We start from the raw sequence: 20,755 nt of genomic DNA on the forward strand, positions 1-20,755 counted from the left end.
ATTACAGGCTTGAGCCACCACGCCCGGCCTAAGTCTATTTCATTTTGATCTTTATTATTTCATTCCTTCTTCTAACTTTGGGCTTAGTTTGTTCCCTTTTTTCTAGTTTGTTGTGGTATAAACTTAGGTTGTTTACTTGAGAGCTTTCTTTTTTCTTAATGTAGGCATTTATCACTATAAAATTCTCTCTTAAAACTGCTTTTGCTGAATCCCATGAAATTTTAATATGCTGTATTCTATTGTCATGTATCTCGAGATTAAAAAAAGTTCCTTTTGATTTTATTTGGCCCATTGGCTGTTCAGGAGTGTGTTACTGAATTTCCACATATTTGTGAAATTTTTAATTCTCCTCTTGTTATTGATTTCCAGCTGCATATCATTGTGGTCAGAAAAGGTATTTAATATAACTTCAGTCTCTTAAATTTGTTGAGACTTGTTTTGTGGTCTACTGTATGTTCTACCCTGAAGAATACTCCATGTACACTTGAGATGAATGTATATTCTATGGTTGGATAGAAAGTTCTGGATATGTCTGTTAAATCCATTTGTTCCCTAATATTGTTCAGACTGCTGTTTCCTTATTGATTTTCTGTCTGGATGATCTGTTCATTGTTGAAATCAGGGTATTCAAATCCCCTACTATTATCGTATGGTTATCTATTTCTCCTTTCAGTTTGGTTAATATTTGCTTTATATATTTAGGTACTTTGATGTTGGGTGCCTACATGTTTACAACTGATACATCTGCTTGATGAATTCACTCCCTTGTCACCACACAACTACCTTCTTGGTCTCTTGTGACTGTTTTTTACTAGAAGCCTATTCTGATAGAAGTATAATCACCCTTGCTCTCTTTTGGTTTACATTTGCATGAAATATTTTTTTCCATCCCTTCACTTCCAGTCTGTCTGCCCTTAAATCTAAAGTGACTCTCTTTCAGGTAGCAAATAATTGTATCTTAATTTTTTATATAGATTCTGTCATTCTATGTCTTTTATTTATTTTTATTTTTGAGACGGGGTCTTGCTCTGTCCCCCAGGCTGGAGTGCAGTGGCGCCATCTCGGCTCACTGCAACCTCCGCCTCTGGGGTTCAAGCAATTTTCATGCTTCAGCCTCCTGAGTAACTGTGGTTATAGGTGCCTGCCACCTTGCACAGCTAAATTTTCTTTTTGTATTTTTAGTAGAGATGGGGCTTTGCCATGTTGGCAAGGCCTGACCTCAAGTGATTTGCCTGCCTTGGCTTCCCAAAGTGCCAAGATTACAGGTGTGAGCCACCATGCCCAGCCTCTATGTCTTTTAATTGAAGAATGTAATACATTTACATTTAAAGTAATTATTGATAGATAGAGACTATGCCATTTTGTTCGTTATTTTCTGTCTGTCTGGTAGTTCTTTCATTCTTTTCTTCTTCTCTTGGTGTGCTGAGCTGCTTTTTAAGCAGATGACCACCACTGAGTCTGTTTTGAGTCCGAATTTTTCTGTCCCCCAAATTCCAGAAGTTTGGGGTTCTGAATACTTGAGACTTTCTGGAGCTTCTGTGATTAGTTGCTTCTTAGATTTCCCTACTGGCAGATAAAGAGTCAGCTTTCTAGGTCTGTTAAGCCGTTACCTCTAGCTTCTGCCTTTTTGTTGATTCTAGCTTCTACCTTTTTGTTGATTCCATTACCTGATCTTTGTCCTTGTGAGTTTATGTCTAAAAGAAATAAAACATTCTGGCCGGGCGCGGTGGCTCAAGCCTGTAATCCCAGCACTTTGGGAGGCCGAGGCGGGTGGATCACGAGGTCAAGAGATCGAGACCATCCTGGTCAACATGGTGAAACCCCGTCACTACAAAAAATTAGCTGGGCATGGTGGCGCATGCCTGTAGTCCCAGCTACTCAGGAGGCTGAGGCAGGAAAATTGCTTGAACCCAGGAGGCGGAGGTTGCGGTGAGCCGAGATCGCGCCATTGCACTCCAGCCTGGGTAAGGAACGAAACTCCGTCTCCAAAAAAAAAATAAAAGAAAATAAAACATTCTTTGTTATTAGTGAGATTTTGGGAGGCAGCAGAACTGCATGTACATGTTGAGCATGCCATCTTTATTCTGAAGTCTGAAAGACATTTTAGAAAGCTTTCAATGCAAAAGCATCCAAAAAAGGTTTTGTGGCTTTAAGCAGACTATGAAAAATGGTATTGCCCTAATTTCACTTGCTATTCAAAGTATAGTTCCAGAGTTAGGAATGTCAGTATTACCTGGGTGCTTACTAGAAATATAGACTCCTGGTCCCCCTACAGGAATATTGAATCAGAACTGGCATTTTGAAAGATCCCCAGGAGATTCCTATGTATGCTAAGGCTTGAGAATTGCTAATATGAACTTGTAATTAAAGGAAGTTAAGTCTAATGAATTTTAATCTAGGATTTAAAAATCTTGGTACATTTTCTTACTAAATTATTCTCAAAATTCTAGATGTTGCCGTGAGACATAAAAGAGAAAGGGGTGCATTTTCATGAGTTTTCATCAGGTATGAAACAAAAATTCCATTTTGTTCAGCATGAGAAGAGGTATCAGACTGGTTGTGCTCAGACTTTTCTCAGTTGCCCACTGTTCTTGAGGTTGGTGGTGGTATTTTTAGATTGAACAGATTGAGTCTTCAGTGACACTTTGAGCTGCCAGATTGAAAGTGTGGCTTCTCCTAGAGGCAAGGGATAGATTCATTAGTTATATGTCCAACATTTTACCTAATAATTAGTAAGTGCTCAATAAGTGATTGTGGGGGTGAATGAATAAAAAACAAGATACAAACCCTGTCTTCAAGATTGTCACATACCAACAATAAAGATCAAGAAATAAAATGAATAATTAGCATACAGGGGTGACCAGTTCTAGAAACAGGAAGCATAGAGAAGGTGCATTTGGCTCAGCTTTGCTGGCACAAGGAGTCAAGGAGCTCAGTCTTGGTGAACAGAGCTTGGTGGATTTAGAGCAGCAGCTCTCACACTTTAGTGTGTAGCAGAATCACCTGGAGTGCTTGTTGAACCAGAGACGGCTGTGCGCTATCCTCAGAATTTCTGATTCACTGGGGTGGGCCCAAGAATGTGCAATTCTAATAAGTTCCTAGAAGGTGCTGATAGTACTGGTCTTGGAACCACAGTGTGAGAACCACTTAACTTAGAGAATTACAAAGTGTTCTGGTGGCTGCACTCTAGGAGCTTATAGGCAGGAGGCAGGTGATACTGAAGGCAGAAGCCTAAGGAGCAGGGATTTTATTGTGGAGATTGAGGGGAGCCATTGACAGGAGAGTGATGGACTCTCATTTGCCTTTTGGAAAGATCACTTTGGGTGTGGTGTGGAGGAGAGATCAGAGGCAAGAATACATGGGGACCAGAAAACCAAATAAGTAGTTTAATTACAGCCATCCAAGAAATAATACAAACTTGGAGTAAGGGCAAGACGATGAATATCCTTAGGAGTTGTTGGCCAAATGGAAGTGGGAGGGGCAGAAAGGGAGGAGTTAATGAGAACCATCAGATTTCTGGCTGTGTGTTTTGGGATTGTGTGATTCAAGACACAGGAAGAGAAGTGGGTTTGAAGCAAGGTTATGGAGAAAAGCAAAGTAGGTATGTTGAGTATAGGACATGTTGGATTTGAGGTACCAGCAAGATATCTGGGTGGACTCCATTGTAGGCAGTTTTACTTAAGGAATTGGAGGCCAGCTGCAAGGTCTGGTAAGTAATCTAGCCCCATCCCTCCTGCCACTTCCATTTGATCTTCCATATTGTTTGTTTGGATCAGGCTTTGCATTTGTAAGCAACAATGTGAATATAACCTTTAAGGGCCTTGAGAACACAATACTTTTCAAAATGTTTTCTCAAGAAAACAAATGTTCTACGTTTTTGATTCGTGGCGTAAGTGGGAGGAAGAAAGAGTTGAAGTACTAGTCTTCTAACAGCAGAAGTTAATAAAGCCTCCCTCTGTCTGAGAGGCCAGTCGAATTGGAACCTGGTAAGCTTGAAAGGGGCAAAAATCACTTGACTGGTCTGCAGTGCCATATGACGAACAGCTGAGACTAATTAGCTGGATTGTGGGTTTTTACAGCGATGCCTGTTTTGAAAGTTGATGGAGCGAACCGCTTTTCAAAAGGCTCTTTTGAAAAACTTTTGTAAGTAGGCCATTCTGACTTTAATATTTTTCTTTGTCTTAACATTAGATAAAGAGTAACCTTCCGGAAGAGGACATGTGATTGGAAGTTGTCAATTGTTGAAGTCTTGGTAACTCTGGTCTCTAACATTTTAGAAAATAACAACAAGCGTTTCTCTACCCTCTCAAGGTATGGTTTTGTATTTATCTTTTTTTTTCTTTTGGTACTGGTTTTGAGCTCTGTCATGTCAACTTTCATGTGCTTAAATTACGTGCAATTTAACATAAAATACCATTGCACATATTATTTTTAAACTAAAGACTTCACGATGTCTGCTGAATTTCCTGGGATTAGTTTGAAAAGTGCATTTGAGTATGCATACTGACTGCATTCTTCCTTTTTTTTGTGTACTCGAATAAAGTAACGTAGGTTTTTATTTTCAGGTAATATGTTGAATATGAGAGCTAATTAAGACATTGAATTATTCTGAGAGTCTTGCTTATCCTCTGAGGGTTGACAAAAATTCAAGCTTATTGGTGTTTTGTTTTTGATGGTGTTAATAGCTTTTTTTTTTTTTGAGACAGAGTCTCACTCTGTCACCGACGCTGGAGTACAGTGGCACAATCTCGGGTTACTGCAACCTCTGCCTCCTAGGATCAAGAGATTTTCCTTCTCCAGCGTCGTGAGTAGCTGGGACCCCGTGCTATCATGCCTGGCTAATTTTTGTATTTTTAGTAGAGACAAGGTTTCACCATGTTGGCCAGGGTGGTCTACAACTCCTGACTTCAACTGATTCACCTGCCTTGGCCTTCCAAAGTGCTGGGATTACAGGCATGAGCCACTGCACCTGGCCTAATAGTGTTAATAGCTTTAGAGGAGGACTGTAAGTGTGTATTTTAGGATAAGGTTTATTTCTTCTAGAAATTAAATCTCTTTTAAAATTAGTGTTAATTCTGTTGGGTTTGATAATGGTATGGTTGTTATGCAAGGAAATGTCCATATATTTTAGAGATGCAAAGTGAAGTATGCCGGAGTGAAAGATCTGGTTGGTGAGTGCGATGAGAGGTTTCATTATAGAATTCTCTCTACTTCTGGATATTGTATTAGTTTACTGGAGATACCATAACAAAGTACCATAAACTGGGTGGCTTTAAAACTATGTGATTTTAAAACCAGAAATGTATTGCCTCACAGTTCTGGAGCCTGAAATTCCAAGGTCAAGATGTCATTGGGTTTGGTTCTTTTTGAGGACTGTGAGGGAGAATCCATTCCAGGCCTTACTGCCTAGCTGTGGATGTCTGTCTTTTCCCTATGCCTTTTCATGTCATCCTCCTTGTGTTCATCCTCCTTGTCTTTTCATGTCATCCTCAACTGTGTTCACAGTTCCTCTGCTTGTAAAGAGACCATTAGGATGGATTAGGACCTACCCTAATGACCTCTTTTTAACTTGATCGCCTTTATAAAGGTCCTAGCTCCAAAAAACATTGTATTCTGAGGTACTGGGAGTTAGGGCTTCAACATGTGAATTTTAGGGGAACACAATTCAATCCATAACTGGCATGTTTGAAAAGTTTCATAATATGACATTTTAAAGATCTGCCTCAAAATGCATGCAGTAAACATTTGTTAAGCCCAATACCTGGACTGTGCTGGTTATTGCGTGTGCGAAGATGCATAAGACATGGTCCCTGCCCACTAACCCATGGTCTAATCAAATATAGGGATCTAACTTTGTGAATGTGTATGCGTTTACTTATTGCTTCCATTGAGTTGTGTGTCCCTGGAAGCACAATCAGGGTCCTGACACATGGACAGCTTAATTCCTACAAGAGACACCTGGAGGCCGGGTGCAGTGGCTCAAGCCTGTAATCCTAGCACTTTGGGAGGTGGAGGGGCGTGGATCACCGAGGTGAAGAGTTCAAGACCAGTCTGCCAACATGGTGAAACGCTGACTCTCCTGAAAACAGAAAACTTAGCTGGGCATGGTGTTGTGCGCCTCTAATCCCAGTGACTTGGGAGGCTGAGTCTGGAGAACTGCTTGAACCCGGGATGCAGAGGTTGCAGTGAGCTGAGATCGTGCCACTGCATTCCAGCCTGGGCGACAGAGTAAGACCTTGTCTTAAAAAAAAAAAAAAAAAAAGACATGTGGAAGGGCTCCTTTTCCCTGAGTTCCCATAAGCATAGTTTAAGAGAATGGAAGGACTTAATGTTCACCTAGTGCATTCTCCTCATTTCACAGATGAAGCAATTGAGGCTCAGAAGTGCTAAAGTCATTTGCTGATTTGTATTAGTGCCAAGGCATCCTTCCAGGTGGCTTCTATTCCAGCCTGCTGACCAAACAGTACATTATTTTGTTTTCTTTGCCACAGACTCATGCTTTTCACCTGGGAAGGAACCCCCGAGCCCCATTATCAGAAGTCACTGTGGGAAAGAGCCTTGATAAAAAACTGACATTCTCTGTCAAGATACTTGGATCATAAATACAAAAAAAAAAAAAAAAGAGGTTTTGGGGATGAGTGTTTACTCAAGAGGACATTTATCCGTAGAATGAAGTTGGATTTAATACATTCCAAAGGAGTTTACCCGCTTCTTGTCTACTTTCTCTGTCTCGTACCACTTTCTCTTTGTCACTTCTAGAAATAGTGTTAGGTCATAGAGATATGACCCTGAAGCCATAAGAATACAAACAACCATTTTTTCTTCTTTCTTGGTGCTTCTGCTGCCCACAAGACAGGAACTGTAGCAGAAAGGGACGCTCTGATGAAACCTTGCTGGCTGGCAGGTTGGCGCCATGGCAACTAGGCTGCCTCTCTGCGGCTGTTTCCGCTTCCTTCCTCTCTGGACCCGTTGTACCTATGTGCTCAAGCTGGAAACTGTCTTCTCCCTGCCTCCATTTCTGTTTTTACTCCTTAGAACTAAGGCTTCTTGAGATATCTGTTCATCGCTTGCTATCATTCCTTTCTTCCTCCCTTTGAACCTGTTTGATTTAGAGCCAGAGCTCAGGCTATGGCATACGCGATAGCTGATGAGTCATATGAAGCCCATTAAAAACAAAAGCTGATTATCACAGGAGGGGAGCCAATATTTATTTGTACTGTCTATGCAACAGCATGTTTTCTTGTACACTTCTGGTGTTACTGCAGCGTGGCTGGGGCCCTGACCTCTTGGCAGAGGACCCATGGTGTAGGCTGGGGGGCAGGTAGGGGAAGTGGGTGATGAACGACATGGGGCACTGCTTGAGAGATGAGCTAGCTTTGCTGCTACTTCTCTGGAGGCAGAAGCTGCTTTGCTCACACATGGGTATAAATCATCCTTTCAACAGCTGAGAGCATCCATTTTTTTTTGGTGTTTTTCTTGTTTTTCCTGTTTTATACTCTATCTGGCTTCCTTTCTTGATGACATAATCTAAGCTGGAATCCTTTAGCTCTCCTTTAGCTAGATGGTAAATCCAGCAAATAGCTAGATGGTAAATCTTTTCATCCAGCAAATAGTGAATGGATCCACCGTTTTCGTACGGAGAAGGTCTAGACCGCTTCAAGTGTGTACCTCTGTGCTGTGGCAACTGAGCCAGCTTGTGGACCATCACTGCTTGAAAAAACTCCTTCCTAGTGTTTTTTTTTGGATCTCTTGCTGCTGCTTATATTTTTGTTTTCTCTTCACTCTAAATGTCCATCTCTTTTTTCCCATGGCCTCAGAAAATACAATCATGTTGATGACACTGGAATTCATAGCTATCTTCTTCTTAGCTATGAATTCCAGCGCCATCAACATGGTCTGTTTTCCAAATGCCAGTTAAACACAACTTACTTGATGTCCCTCAGACATGAGGGACATTTAACTGGTTGTGTACCGTACAGTGTAATGTGGTTGTTGAGAGTGTGTCTGAGTCAGATCTTGGTTCTGCCACTTCTGGCTCTGTGACCTTGGGCAAATTTATTAAGCTTTCTGTGCATTTTTTTTTTCCATCTGCATATTAGGGACCTTATATGGTGGTTGTGAAGAGTAAATGAGTTGGTACTTGAAAGGATTTAAAAAAGTGCTCAATGGTAGTTAGAATAATTATCACCTTCTCAAACCATCTTTTTCTTTTTTGGTTAATGATACACCATTTATTTACCAAACCAAAAGTTTTGGTTATCTTTAATTTCTGTACTAGTCTGTTAAGAAGTTATGTTGATTTCCACCTCCTAAGTATATCTCAAAGTAATCCCTTCTTCTTCATGCCTACTGTCACTGACACAATTCAAACCCTCAAAATCTCTCTCCATATGTCCTAGCCAGTTCAAACTGTTATATCAAAGTACCATAGACTGGGTAGCTTACAAACAACAGAAACTTATTTCCCACTGTTCTAGAGGCTGAAGGTCTGAGATCAGGGTGGCAGCATGCTAGGATTTTGGTGAGAGCTCTCTTCCAGGTTGCAGACACTGGACTTTGCCCTGTATTCTCACAAGGCTGAAGGACAGCTCGCTGGCCTCTTCTTAGAGGCACACTAATCCCCTTCATGAAGGATCTATCCTCCAAACCTAGTTACTTCCCACGGACCTACCTCCTTAGACCATCACGTTGGGGATTAGATTTCAACATACAAATTTTGGGAAGACACAAACATTCAGTTGGTTACATTAGAGCCTCCTGTTGCTCTATGTCTGTTCTCCATGTGGCTGCCATAGAGATCTTTCTAAGGCACACATCTCATGCTCCTCTCCTGTGTAAAAAGCCTGTGGTGGCCTTCCCTTGCCCACAGGGTGACACACAAACTTTTTAGTGCCATGTCACAGTCCTTTTAGTCCTAGGTCTCACTTTCCCATGTTTTCAGCCTCTATTCTAGACACATTCCCCCTGACCTCCATGCACCCCTTCAGCCATGTCCACTGCTGAGGTCCTTTAATGCATCATGAGTAACCTTAGCCTCTTATACCTTTGCAAGTGCAAACCCTCAAATCCTTACCCATCTGCATCAGTCAGCCCAAGACATGTTCCTTTCTGATGGATTTAAACCTGGTCTATTACTATATTTATTATTATTATTATTATTATTATTTTTGAGATGGAGTCTTGCCGTCTCACCAGGTTGGAGTGCATTGGCACAATCTCGGTTCACTACAACCTCCGCCTCCCAGGTTCAAGTGATTCTCCTGCCTCAGCCTCCTGAGTAGCTGTGACTACAGATGGGTGCCACCATGCCCAGCTAATTTTTGTATTTTTAATAGAGACAAGATTTCACCATGTTGGCCAGAATGGTTTTGATCTCTTAACCTCGTGATTCACCCCCCTTGGCCTCCCAAAGTACTGGGATTATAGCTGTGAGCCATCGTGCCCAGCCATTTTTTTTTAAAAAAAACTTGAACATTGGGCATTCCTTACCAAATTCCATCAAAAATCAGTTACGTGTTTTGGACTGGCATCAAGAATTATTTGCTTGTAGTTTCTGTTATCTTTAAAGGATAATGCTTATTTGACTGACATGTGAGGTAAAGTCCTTCCCCACATTATCCTGTGCACTGTGTAATTTTAGACTGTTCACAATTGTCACTTGTCCCTCTGTGTGCCTGGTCAGTCACACTCGGACTTGAGTCCTTGGCTCAGATCCCCTATGTGAAGTTTTTCTGGTTCCCTCTTTAGGCATTGTGGGCTCCTTCTCCTCCCTCTGGTGCTGTCTCCCCAGCCTCCCATCTCTCTGATGGCTTGTGCATACTTCCGTTATAGTTCTCCTTTCACTGCATTTTCTTTTGGCATCTCCACAAACAGCTCACCTATTAGACTGTTGCTCTTTTAGAGCCACGTTCTTGGTTCTTAATGTAGTGGCATATCCACAATGCTTGTTTGTTAGATGTTTATGTGATATGCTCATAAACTGCTCCCCAAATTTCAGTCATTCAAACCAGGCTCTCACCCTCCTCAGTGGCATGAAGCTTCACTAGCATATCTTTGGATCATTGGTGGAGGCCAATTTATTTATCAAACCTCATTTAAAATTGTTAACAGCTTTGGATAGGTATGTGTATCCTGTTCTGCATTTAATTTTGCATTTAATTTGCATTTAATTTATATTTGAAGGACTTTTAATATACATTTTTTGGAAAATACTTTCATATGTGTTGTGAACACTACAACCCTTTCCCACATCCTCCTATGCTTTGTAATTTTGATAATTTCCATTTGTCATTTGAGCCAAGTTTATTTTTCTCTAAAACAGCTGAAAATTTCTGTTAAAAAACAGATGCCCATGTATTCTAGCTTATAGAGGTTGGAAAATGTTAAAAATCTAAAAGTGATTAAATGTTTGTAGAAATCACCAAATAAAGATTTTGTCTGGGTGCAGTGGCTCAAGCCTGTAACCCCAGCAGTTTGGGAGGCCGAGGCAGGCCGATCACCTGAGATCCGGAGTTTGAGACCAGCCTGGCCAACATGGCGAAACCCTGTCTGTACTAAAAATAGAAAAATTAGTTGAGCGTGGTGATGCATACCTATACCCCCAGCTACTTGGGAGGCTGAGGCAGGAGAACCACTTGGACCCAGGAGGTGGAGGTTGCAATTAGCTGGAATTGTACCACTGCACTCCAGCCGGGGTGACAGAGCGAGACTCTGTCTCAAAAAAAAAAAAAAGAAAGAAAAAGAAAAAACCAAGAACAAATGCTGGCTATAGTTGAGGGACTCTTTAGAGTCAGGGGTGAACTAAATGTTGTATTCTCTTATGATGTTTAATGTGGTTTTTTGTAAGACTGAAGACTCCAGAATTGTGTTACAGAGTTGTTTTCTGATATCTTTCAATAAGTGCTCCTTTTCATTTCTAGATGATGGTTACTGTAACATCTTTCCTCAAATATAGGCATTTCATAGAGCTAAATGAAATACAGACTTTAGGACAATTCATTTTAGACTAATGAAAAAAGTTGGCAAAGTTTTTTTAAGTGGGTCCTAAATTATTAGCCAGAATTCAGAAATTTGGCTTCAGTTTCTTTGATCTGAAAATTTAAAAGAGACATGGACTGGCTTCTTTAACATACAGTGTTGAATTACAGAATGCATAAACGCCATTCTTTGTCTCTCTAAGATGCTTGCCATTTTTATAATCTAGTACGCTACTTTCTAGATGTTGAATGGGGGAACCCAAGCCCTAATAGTTAAAATTAAATATAATACTGTATTCAAAAGAAAATTCAGATGATAGCTAATATATTTTTGATGCTTCTCTACAGGGTGAAACACCATTTCTGTTTAAAACTTTCTACAGTAATTCTTCCTTTAGTGACCGCATCTCAAGTAACTTTTTTCTTTTAGCCCAAGACAGGAATAACTTATAGAAATATAATGTGGTACATTTGAAGACTGGTTTTGGGTAAGGTCACCTCAAGGACCTGGCACCTATTAGATATTTTGCTTTTTAGCCATTCAAATATGTATATATTTATTTTTTTGAGACGGAGTCTCGCTTTGTTGCTTGGGCTGGAGTATAGTGGTGCTATCTCGTCTCACTGCAACCTCTGCCTCCCAGGTTCAAGCAATTCTCTTGTCTCAGCCTCCTCAGTAGCTGGGACTACAGGCATACACCACCATACCTTGCTTATTTTTTGTATTTTTAGTAGAGATGGGGTTTCATCATATTGGTCAGGCTGGTCTCCAACTCCTGACCTCAGGTGATCCACCCACTTTGGCCTCCCAAAGTGCTGGGATTATAGGCGTGAGTTACCACACCCAGACTCAAATATTAATTACCCTGTGAATTACCTCCCTTCCCTCTCTCCTACCCTCTGGTGAATGCAAAAGGAAGAAACAGAATGACTTTGAAAAAGAAATTCTAAGGCCGGGCGCGGTGGCTCACGCCTATAATCCCAGCACTTTGGGAGGCCGAGGCGGGTGGATCACGAGGTCAAGAGATTGAGACCATCCTGGTCAACATGGTGAAACCCCGTCTCTACTAAAAATACAAAACATTAGCTGGGCATGGTGGCACGTGCCTGTAATCCCAGCTACTCAGGAGGCTGAGGCAGGAGAATTGCCTGAACCCAGGAGGCGGAGGTTGCGGTGAGCCGAGATCGCGCCATTGCACTCCAGCCTGGGTAACAAGAGCGAAACTCCGTCTCAAAAAAAAAAAAAAAAAAGAAAAAAGAAATTCTAGGTAGAAAGCATGAGAAAATAGCAGAAACCAAGAAAGTGAGAGAAGAAACTAGAAAAAAAAATCAAAGGCAGAATAAATGTAAAAGCTGGTAAATTAACAGATTAAGGGAGAAAGTAGCAATCTCCTTGATACATGTGGAAACAAAATGTGATAAATTTAACATCCATTTATAATGTTCATACTTAGCAAACTAGGATAGATGAACTTCCTTAACCTGATAAAAATATGTACCAAAAATCTATAGCAAATGTTATTTATTCTTAACAGTGAAACATTAGAATCAAGACAAGACAAGACTGGGCTGGGTGCAGTGGCTCACACCTGTAATCCCAGCACTTTGGTACGCTGCGGCAGGTGTGTCAGTTGAGGTTAGGGGTTCCAGACCAGCCTGGGCAAGGGAGGCTGGGGCGGGACAATCCCCTGAACACTGCAGCCTGGACAACAGAGTGAGATCTTGTCTCTCAAAAAAAAAAACATACAAAAAAACAGGACGTTTTTGTTTGTATGTTTAGTAGAGATGGAGTTTCACAATGTTGGCCAGCCTGATCTCAAATTCCTGACCTCATAATCTGCCCACCTTGGCCTCCCAAAGTGCTAGGATTATTTTTTCAGAGTCTATTTTTTAGAGTAGTGTTAGGTTCACAGTAATACTGAGTAGAAAGTGCAGTTTCCATATATTCCCTTCCTCCCCAGCCCCCACATACATGCACAGCCTTCCCCATTATCAACATCCCATACCAGCGTGGTACGTGTGTTACACATAACGAACCTACATTGACACATTATCATCTGAAGTCCATAGTTTAGAGTTCACTGTTGGTGTCGTAGTAATTTCTGTGGGTATGTATACAAATGTATAATAACATCTATCTATGTTATAGTGTCACACAAAACAGTTTGACTGCCCCAAAAATTCTCTGTTCCCCGCCTGTTCATCTCTTTCCCTTCCTTCACTCCAACCCCTAATAACCATGGATCGTTGTGCTATCTCCACAGTTTTGCATTTTCTAGAAAACGTAGTTGGAATCATACAGATTGGCTTTTTTCACCTAGTAATATGCATTTAAGATTCTTCCATGTTTTTTCATGGTTTGATAGCTCATTTCTTTTTAGCACTGAATAATTTGACTTGTCTGAATGTGCCGCAGTTTATTTATCTATTCACCTACTGAAGAACATCTTGTTGCTTCTGAGTTCTGGCAATTAGGAATACGGCTGCTATCATACCTATCTGTGTGCAGGTTTTTGTGTGGACGTGAGTTCTCCCTTCATTTGGGTAACCACCGCAGAGTATGATTGGATTATATGAGTAAGTTTAGCTTTGTAAACTACTGCTTATAACTGTCTATAACAAAGGGGTTGTACCGTTTTACATTCCTACCAGTAGAGAAGGAGAGTTCCTGTTCTTCCACATCGTCACCAGCATTTGATGTTGTCAGTGTTTTGGATTTTGGTCATTCTGATAGGTATATAGAAATATGTCATTCTTCCTTTAATTTGCATTTCTCTAATAACGTATGATGTTAAACATCTTCTCATATGCTTATTTGGCATTTGTATATCTTCTTTTGTGATATTTGAGAATATTTTTGAAGACACTAAAAATACATAAATAGATGATAAAATATACATGTACATGGGTAGGTAAATTAAACATCATGAACATGTCAATCTTCTCAATTTGACCTATAGATTTAAGCAATCCCAATAAAAATCCCATATGGTTCTTGAGGGACTCAGATGGAAGTGTGAAGGGTTAAGTATGTCCATGGTAAGGTGGCTGCCAGCCTTACCAGATATGAAGTTACATGTTAGGGTCATAGTAATTAAGGCATTGATGGCATTGGCCCAGGGATGGTCAAAATGACCAGTGGAACCAAATGGAAAGCCCTGAAACAGGTCCATTCATTTATTGCATATCACTGGGGAAAGGATAATTTTACTCAATAAATGGTAAATAAATGCATACCAGCCTGGGCAATGGAACGAGACTCTGTCTTAAAGAAAAAGAACCCAGTGGAAAAATAGAATACAAATGTGCCATTGTAATAAGAGGAAACTGGCCAAGAAATTAATAAAAGATGCTCACACTCATTAGCACTCAGAGAAATGTGAATTTAGATCACAATGTGTTACCATTTTGGGAAGTCTGACAACAAACACCACATGTTGGTGAAGACATGAAGTTGGGAGTATAAAACAACTATACTGGACAGCAATTTGACATTATCTTATATACTGACCATGTGTGTATAGGTATAGCCCAGGAATTTCATGCTGTGACACCTACCCTAGAGGAGACGATCTCCCCCTGGTGTGCAATGAATTGGTTCAGATGTGTTGAGATGTTGAACCGCTCGTCCCTCAGGGTGCCTGGGTAGGGCCTGGCCTTTCTGGGGCCCTCAGACCTGTTGCCTTTGATCAAGAGCATGTGCCCAGTAGGGCATACAAATATCATGAATAAGGTTGGAAAGCAATTTTCTAGAGAAACTCTTGCTGGTGTGCTTTAGGAGACATGCATATACACATAGCAGTGTGAAGTCAGAACAAAAACATTGTAGACTTGGTATAGTTAGTGAATTCTCCTTCTCAGAAAACCCAGATACATTATGTAATTAGAGAAGGATTCTAACTTATTATTTCTTAGTGTCAGTGAAACATTAACAGTGAAACATTAGAAACATTAGAGGGGCTGAGAAGTAGCAGAGGAAAATGATACTACTATTCCTCTCAACTATGTGTTTTCTTTTCTTTTTTTTTGAGACTGAATCTCACTGTATCGCCCAGGCTGGAGTACAGTGGCATGATCTTAGCTCACTGCAACCAATGCCTCCCCGGTTCAAGTGATTCTCATTCCTCAGTCTCCAGAGTAGCTGGGATTACAGGCGCCCACCTGCACGCCTGGCTAATCTTTGTATTTTTAGTAGACAGGGTTTCACCACGTTGGCCAGGCTGGTCTTGATCTCCTGACCTCAAGTGACCTACTGCTCTTGGCCCCTCAAAATGCTGGGATTAAAGGCATGAGCCACCACGCCCGGCCAGCGTGTGTTTTCAATGACATACATGCAGATGGGTGGTAGATGATGATGGGCAAGGCCTAAGTTTTGAATCCGAGGTGGTGACTATTGCAGGCTCCTAAGAGGAGTGAATGCCGGGCGGGTACAGGACATCCAGCTGTCTTCCCTGACATTTCCTTTTTACTCACTGCCAGATAAAGAACTTTACAACAGGGAGATAGTATCTGGAAACCAAGTTTAATCAGAACAGCAGGGACTGCCCATCATGTCCTGTGTAATTTAGTTTGGCTGAGAGCGTCCTGCTGTTATCCTTGGTTTTGTTCATCCTGAATTAACAGCGTGTTCCCTTTTCTGTGGCTTGTACAGTCATGGCCTTGTTTTTGGAACTTTCACTGTTGGTACTCTGCCTCTGTCTCGAGGATAGAGGTAAATGTTGGCCACAGGAAATGGGAATGATTTTCCGGCATTTCTCAGTGATGCAGCTTTGAGGATCTCTTACACTGAACCTGCCTTAATCCAATCTCATCATCTTTCTCTTCCAAAGATCTGATACCACTCACAAACAGCTTATGCCCACTCCAGCTCTTTCCTTTCCCCACTCAAATGTCCTGCTTCTGTCTGCAACATTATTTTGGTCTCCTGGCCACTTAGATTGTATTCTTTGGTGTTGTCTTTGCTGTGTCCTTTTCCACCCAATGTGGAACTCTGTTCCTTAAAATTAGTGTATCTTGGATCCCCTTCTTCCCATTCCTATGTGGCTGTCTTCGTCTAGGCTCTCATCTGCAAGGATTGAGAGGGACAAGGGACAGCTGTCACCATGACCCCACTTAAATTTTCTCATGGCTAAGTTTTGAACTTTGAACGTAGAATAATACAGCATAGAATGTCCCTGTTGGAGAGAGACCATTGAGGTCAAACCTCTTATTTCATATTCGAGAAAACAAGGCCTGCAGAGGGATGGTGACCTATGCTGGGTCTACGCAGATGGTGGCAGAGGAACCCCATATACCAATGGATTAGTCGTCCTGCTCTCCTTAACTTGCCATATTATGTCATGAGCATTCCTTTGAGTTTACAGCCAGTTTTGTACTTAGAGGGTTATATCTTACTCACATTTGTATCCTTTGAAACGATTAGCAAGCCTTCTCATTACTTGTTAAATTGAAGTCAAAACATGCCCTTGCATGAAACATGCTGTGTATCCTAGTCCTCACTATCTAGGTAAATCCTGCCTGGCTTTGAAGAAGGTGCTTAGCTCAGGTCCTGGCTCTTGCTTTGAGTTATGGTCAGATTGCTCCCTCTTTCTTTTTTTGAGACAGGGTCTCACTCTCACCAGGCTGGAGTGCAGTGACACAATCATGGCTCACTGCAGCCTTGAACTCTTGGGCTTGAGTGATCCTCCTACCTCAGCCTTCTGAGTAGCTGGGACTACTGGCACAGGCCAGCTCACCTTGCTAATTAAAAAAATTTTGGTGGGGGGGACCGAGTCTCACTCTGTCACCCAGGCTGGAGTGCAGTGGTGTGATCTAACAGCGTCTCATTATGTTGCCCAGGTTGGTTTGGATCTCTTGGGCTCAAGTGATCCTCCCACCTCAATCTCTTGAACAGATGGGATTACAGGTATGAGCCTCCATGCTGCACAGATTGCTTCCCTTTTCTGACCTCCCAGGCTCTACTTGACTTGTAAAACAAACATCTTACATGTACCAAGTAGTTTACAGTTTACAAAATGCATTTCATGTAATGTACCCTTTAATCCTTCCAATAATCTTGTTAGATAAATATTCCCATATTGAGGAAACGGTTGGGGGAAGCTGCCTGGCTCACCACAGTTGACATAGCTAGGAAGGAAGTAGCAGAGTTCAGGTCTTTTGACTTCAAGCCCCTTTCACTTTTGATACCTTGTGCTGGCCAATCGACGTGGTGTACCAGATGTTTTTCTCCCTGATACTACTGTCTTATCCGTCCTTTTTTGTAAATGAGTACATCATTCTACCTCACCGGATTACCAACTTCTGGAAGAGAGTGGCTGGATAGTATGTTTCTTGGCCATTCATAGTTGCTAGTGAGGGAATGTGTTCTCTTTCCAGGTCTATGAGGGGGTGTAGTGTTAAGGGCAAGAATTTCCCAGTGCCATGCCCCCCTCCCATCTCTCTCCATCCAGGAGGTTGAATGGTTTATGTTTGAATTTCACGGTCGCAGGAAGAAACTAAAAGTCAATCACCCCAGCGGAAGTTTAAAGGAACTCCTTTCATTGGCCAGAGGAACTTGGGAAGGTGGGAATTTCTCCCAGGATAAATTCCCCTGCCCCTTAACCCAGGCAGAATTTCCAGCTTTCTGAAATCCCCTCCCACACGGTGGGGGCTCCCTTTCCCCTTTGGGATTTTTCCCCTCTGGAATCACCTTCCACCCTCTTGGTGGTAGTCTTTATCATCTTCTCCTTTCCTTCTCTTTTCTCTACCTAAATAAAATCACCTTTCTATAACACTTCTTGGGTCCGATATTTACTTTTACGAGCATACGGTGAAATTGCAGTGGTCCCATGACTTATTATTTTAAAAATTGAAGGCCACAGCATTCTCTCGGGGAAGCTGTGCCTCGTCAGCACCCCCTAAAAAACCCGATTACACTAGTACAGTACTGTATAGGTAGTAATTGCTTACCAAATTGAATTGGAATGCAAATATGGTTTTGCATTTTGAATTGGAATGCAAATATGGTTGAATATCAAAAAAAACACAGCTATCAGTGGAGTCTTAAAACACTTTTTGAGTGACTCCTAAATAAATTGGCAGGAAACAGAGGGAACCAGTGAAAGGAAAAGGCTATTAGAGGAAGCAGATGGTAGAAAAAAATGAGCATTTGAGTGACAGCTGGCCAGTTGTCTGTCCAGTGGTAAGGGATAGTGGACAAGCAATACACAAAATGAGAGTCTTCAGGAAATATGCACCTGGACCTGAGAGATGAGACACGCCCATGAGGTGGGAATGGGTAGTTAAACGTGACATATGATATGTACAAGTTAGCCAAAGCATTCGTTCAAATGAAGAAACATTGATTAAAGGAATACCCCGAGGAGGCTGGATGTATGAGAACAGGCTTCCAGGGTGAGAGTGAAGTGGATAGATACGTAGTTTGGTTTCAGTTTTTGATTGTTCTGTTAATTACTGGAGCCATGAGAAAAGACATATAAGTAGGTGAGGATGTTGCCGTTGAAACAACTTCTCTTCCCTTTCTTCTACTATGCGCCATCAATAGGACCTCAGCCCTGAGCCATGGCAGTCAGAAGTGAAGGAAAGAAAAATAATTGCTCATGTCATCTGTGCATGGAGGTGTATAGTGATGAGCAATTCTCCGGATTTTCTGGTACTCCTTCCTTTAGCATATTCTTGTGCATTTTCCCCATCAATCAAAGAGATGCTTTGAAAGTTCTAATACTTGGACAACTAAATGGTTCCAACTCTGCCATTTCCCAAAAGGGTCCCAAAAATCCATGGACATAAGCCCCAGATTTTGGTTTGGAAAGTCATGCTGCATTTTATATTTATGTTTGGGCTGCTCCTGATTTCATAAATATTTTATGCCTGAATGAAATGTAAAACCTCTTCCACTATAATACATGTGAAAAATGTCCAATTTCCTAATAGTAGAAGCCAACACATTTTGTTTTGTGAGTTTCTGTCTCCTAAAGAGAACATATGATGGAGGCCTTTTAGATTAGAAGTAACAGAGTATTAATATCTGTACCTTTCTGTGTCAGAATTTTTCAGTTTAGAACTATAGTATAAGAGCTAATGGAATGTATATCTAAAATGCTTGCAAGCATCAGAAATTAATGGAAATTATTTCAAACTAATTAAAAATTATAATTTCTATACAGAATAATTTTCTCTATCATGTGTTATGCTGTAGATTCTAAAAGAAAAATAAAAAACTTTTATTTCTTAGACTATAAAACTATATATGAATATATATAGTTTTAGAGTGATGCGTCTAGGAAAGTAGATTAGTACCATTGAGGCTTATTGTTAGATGTGTTGGGTTATTTTCAATGCTTAATGGCTATATAGCAATTATATTTTTATGAGATAAGCAAATATATATAGAGAAGTAATAAAAGGAATATCATTATAATATTGCCTTCTTTAAAAAATAGGAAAGCATTTCTCAAGGTCAAAACTCTACTTACAAACCTTTGCAGCCAAAGTTGTTGGTATGTAAAGGCTAATGTCATGCTTTAAAACGTGGACATACTAAAACGTGATTGTAGAATTAAGACAGTGATTTTCACGTGTTGCTTCTGGATCATTTTTTTTCCCCTTTATAGTTCTCTCTCTCTCATGCAGAATCTCATTTCACTCTCATTTAAAAAATTAAGTGTAATATTACTTGTTTTTGCAATTTCCTCTGAATACTCAAACATAGTTTCTAAAGATTTAATTAGTGCTGATCAATTATCTGTGTTATAAACATGTGGATACTTACATCTTCATGGTTTATGCTCCTCTTGTCTACAATTTCCTTTATCCTCTTGGCTTGTTCTCTTGCTGATTCATAGTCTCTTTGCTAACACAAAGTCTTTACTTCTGTGTTAGTAAATCTGTATTGAGGTTTATTCCCCCGCTTTTTTTTTTTTTTAAACAAGGCTCTTGTTCTTTGTGAGTGGCCTGCTTATTTTAGCCCTTAAATTCTTAACCTCTAGGCTTCAAATATCTTTCTCAGAGATATGTTAAGAAAATAGGAGCTTTTGTCCGGGTGCGGTGGCTCACGCCTGTAATCCCAGCACTTTGGGCGGCTGAAGTGGGTGTATCATGAAGTCAAGAGATCGAGATCATCCTGGCCAACATGGTGAAACCCTGTCTCTACTAAAAGTAAAAAATTAGCCAGGTGTGTTGGCATGTGCCTGTACTCTCAGCTGCTTGGGAGGCTGAGGTAGGAGAATTGCTTGAACCCAGGAGGTGGAGGTTGCAGTGAGCCAAGATTGCACCACTGCACTCAAGCCTGGGTGACAGAGTGAAACTCTGTCTCAAGAAAAAAGAAAAGAAAAAGAAAATAGGAGCTTTATTTTCATAGATGGCCTTATCCCAGGCTTAGCTGAGCACAGAGACAAGGTATGGCCTTGGGGAACTAAGTTCCAACCTGGATGCTTGGCTTTCCATCTTCTTAAGGCAAGAAGAGGTAACTTAGTGAAGGAACCTGGTTGGAGCCTTTCTCTCTCTCTCTCTCTCTCTTTTTTTTTTTTTATGGGGTTTCGCCATGTTGGCCAGGCTGGTCTCGAATCCCTGACCTCAGGTAATCTGTCTTGGCCTTCCAAAGTGTTGGGATTACAGGCGTGAGCCACCGCACCCAGCCAGTTAGGGAGCCTTTCAAACTGGATGGGCAGAATAGGGGAAAGCAAGTTGATCAAATAAATTGCTGTAACTTAGAAGGTTAGAAGAATTTCTCTGGCTTTTGATAAAGCAAAAACTACTATAGGCCTTTTTTTTTTTTTTTT

The 20,755-nt window shown here is 41.0% G+C and overlaps 1 protein-coding gene across 4 annotated transcripts in view; it reads left to right on the forward strand.

The window, feature by feature from the left end:
• RAB27A (RAB27A, member RAS oncogene family) overlaps positions 1-20,755 on the forward strand; it is an 86,832-nt gene that overhangs the window by 16,377 nt on the left and 49,700 nt on the right. For 2 of the 4 annotated variants that reach the window (XR_004274852.1, XM_032297397.1), the window contains exon 2: positions 4,192-4,311. The exons of 1 other annotated variant lie outside the window; for it this stretch is intronic. The gene's annotated coding sequence lies outside the window, so the exon portion shown is untranslated. Of the gene's footprint in view, positions 1-2,059; positions 4,144-4,191; positions 4,312-20,755 lie in introns of those variants that run through there. One more of the 4 variants, XM_032297401.1, reaches the window with a different exon arrangement.

The sequence above is a fragment of the Sapajus apella genome, unplaced genomic scaffold, assembly GCF_009761245.1.
Source record: "Sapajus apella isolate SASKATOON/1434 unplaced genomic scaffold, GSC_monkey_1.0 scaffold37, whole genome shotgun sequence".
Lineage (NCBI taxonomy): Eukaryota > Metazoa > Chordata > Mammalia > Primates > Cebidae > Sapajus > Sapajus apella.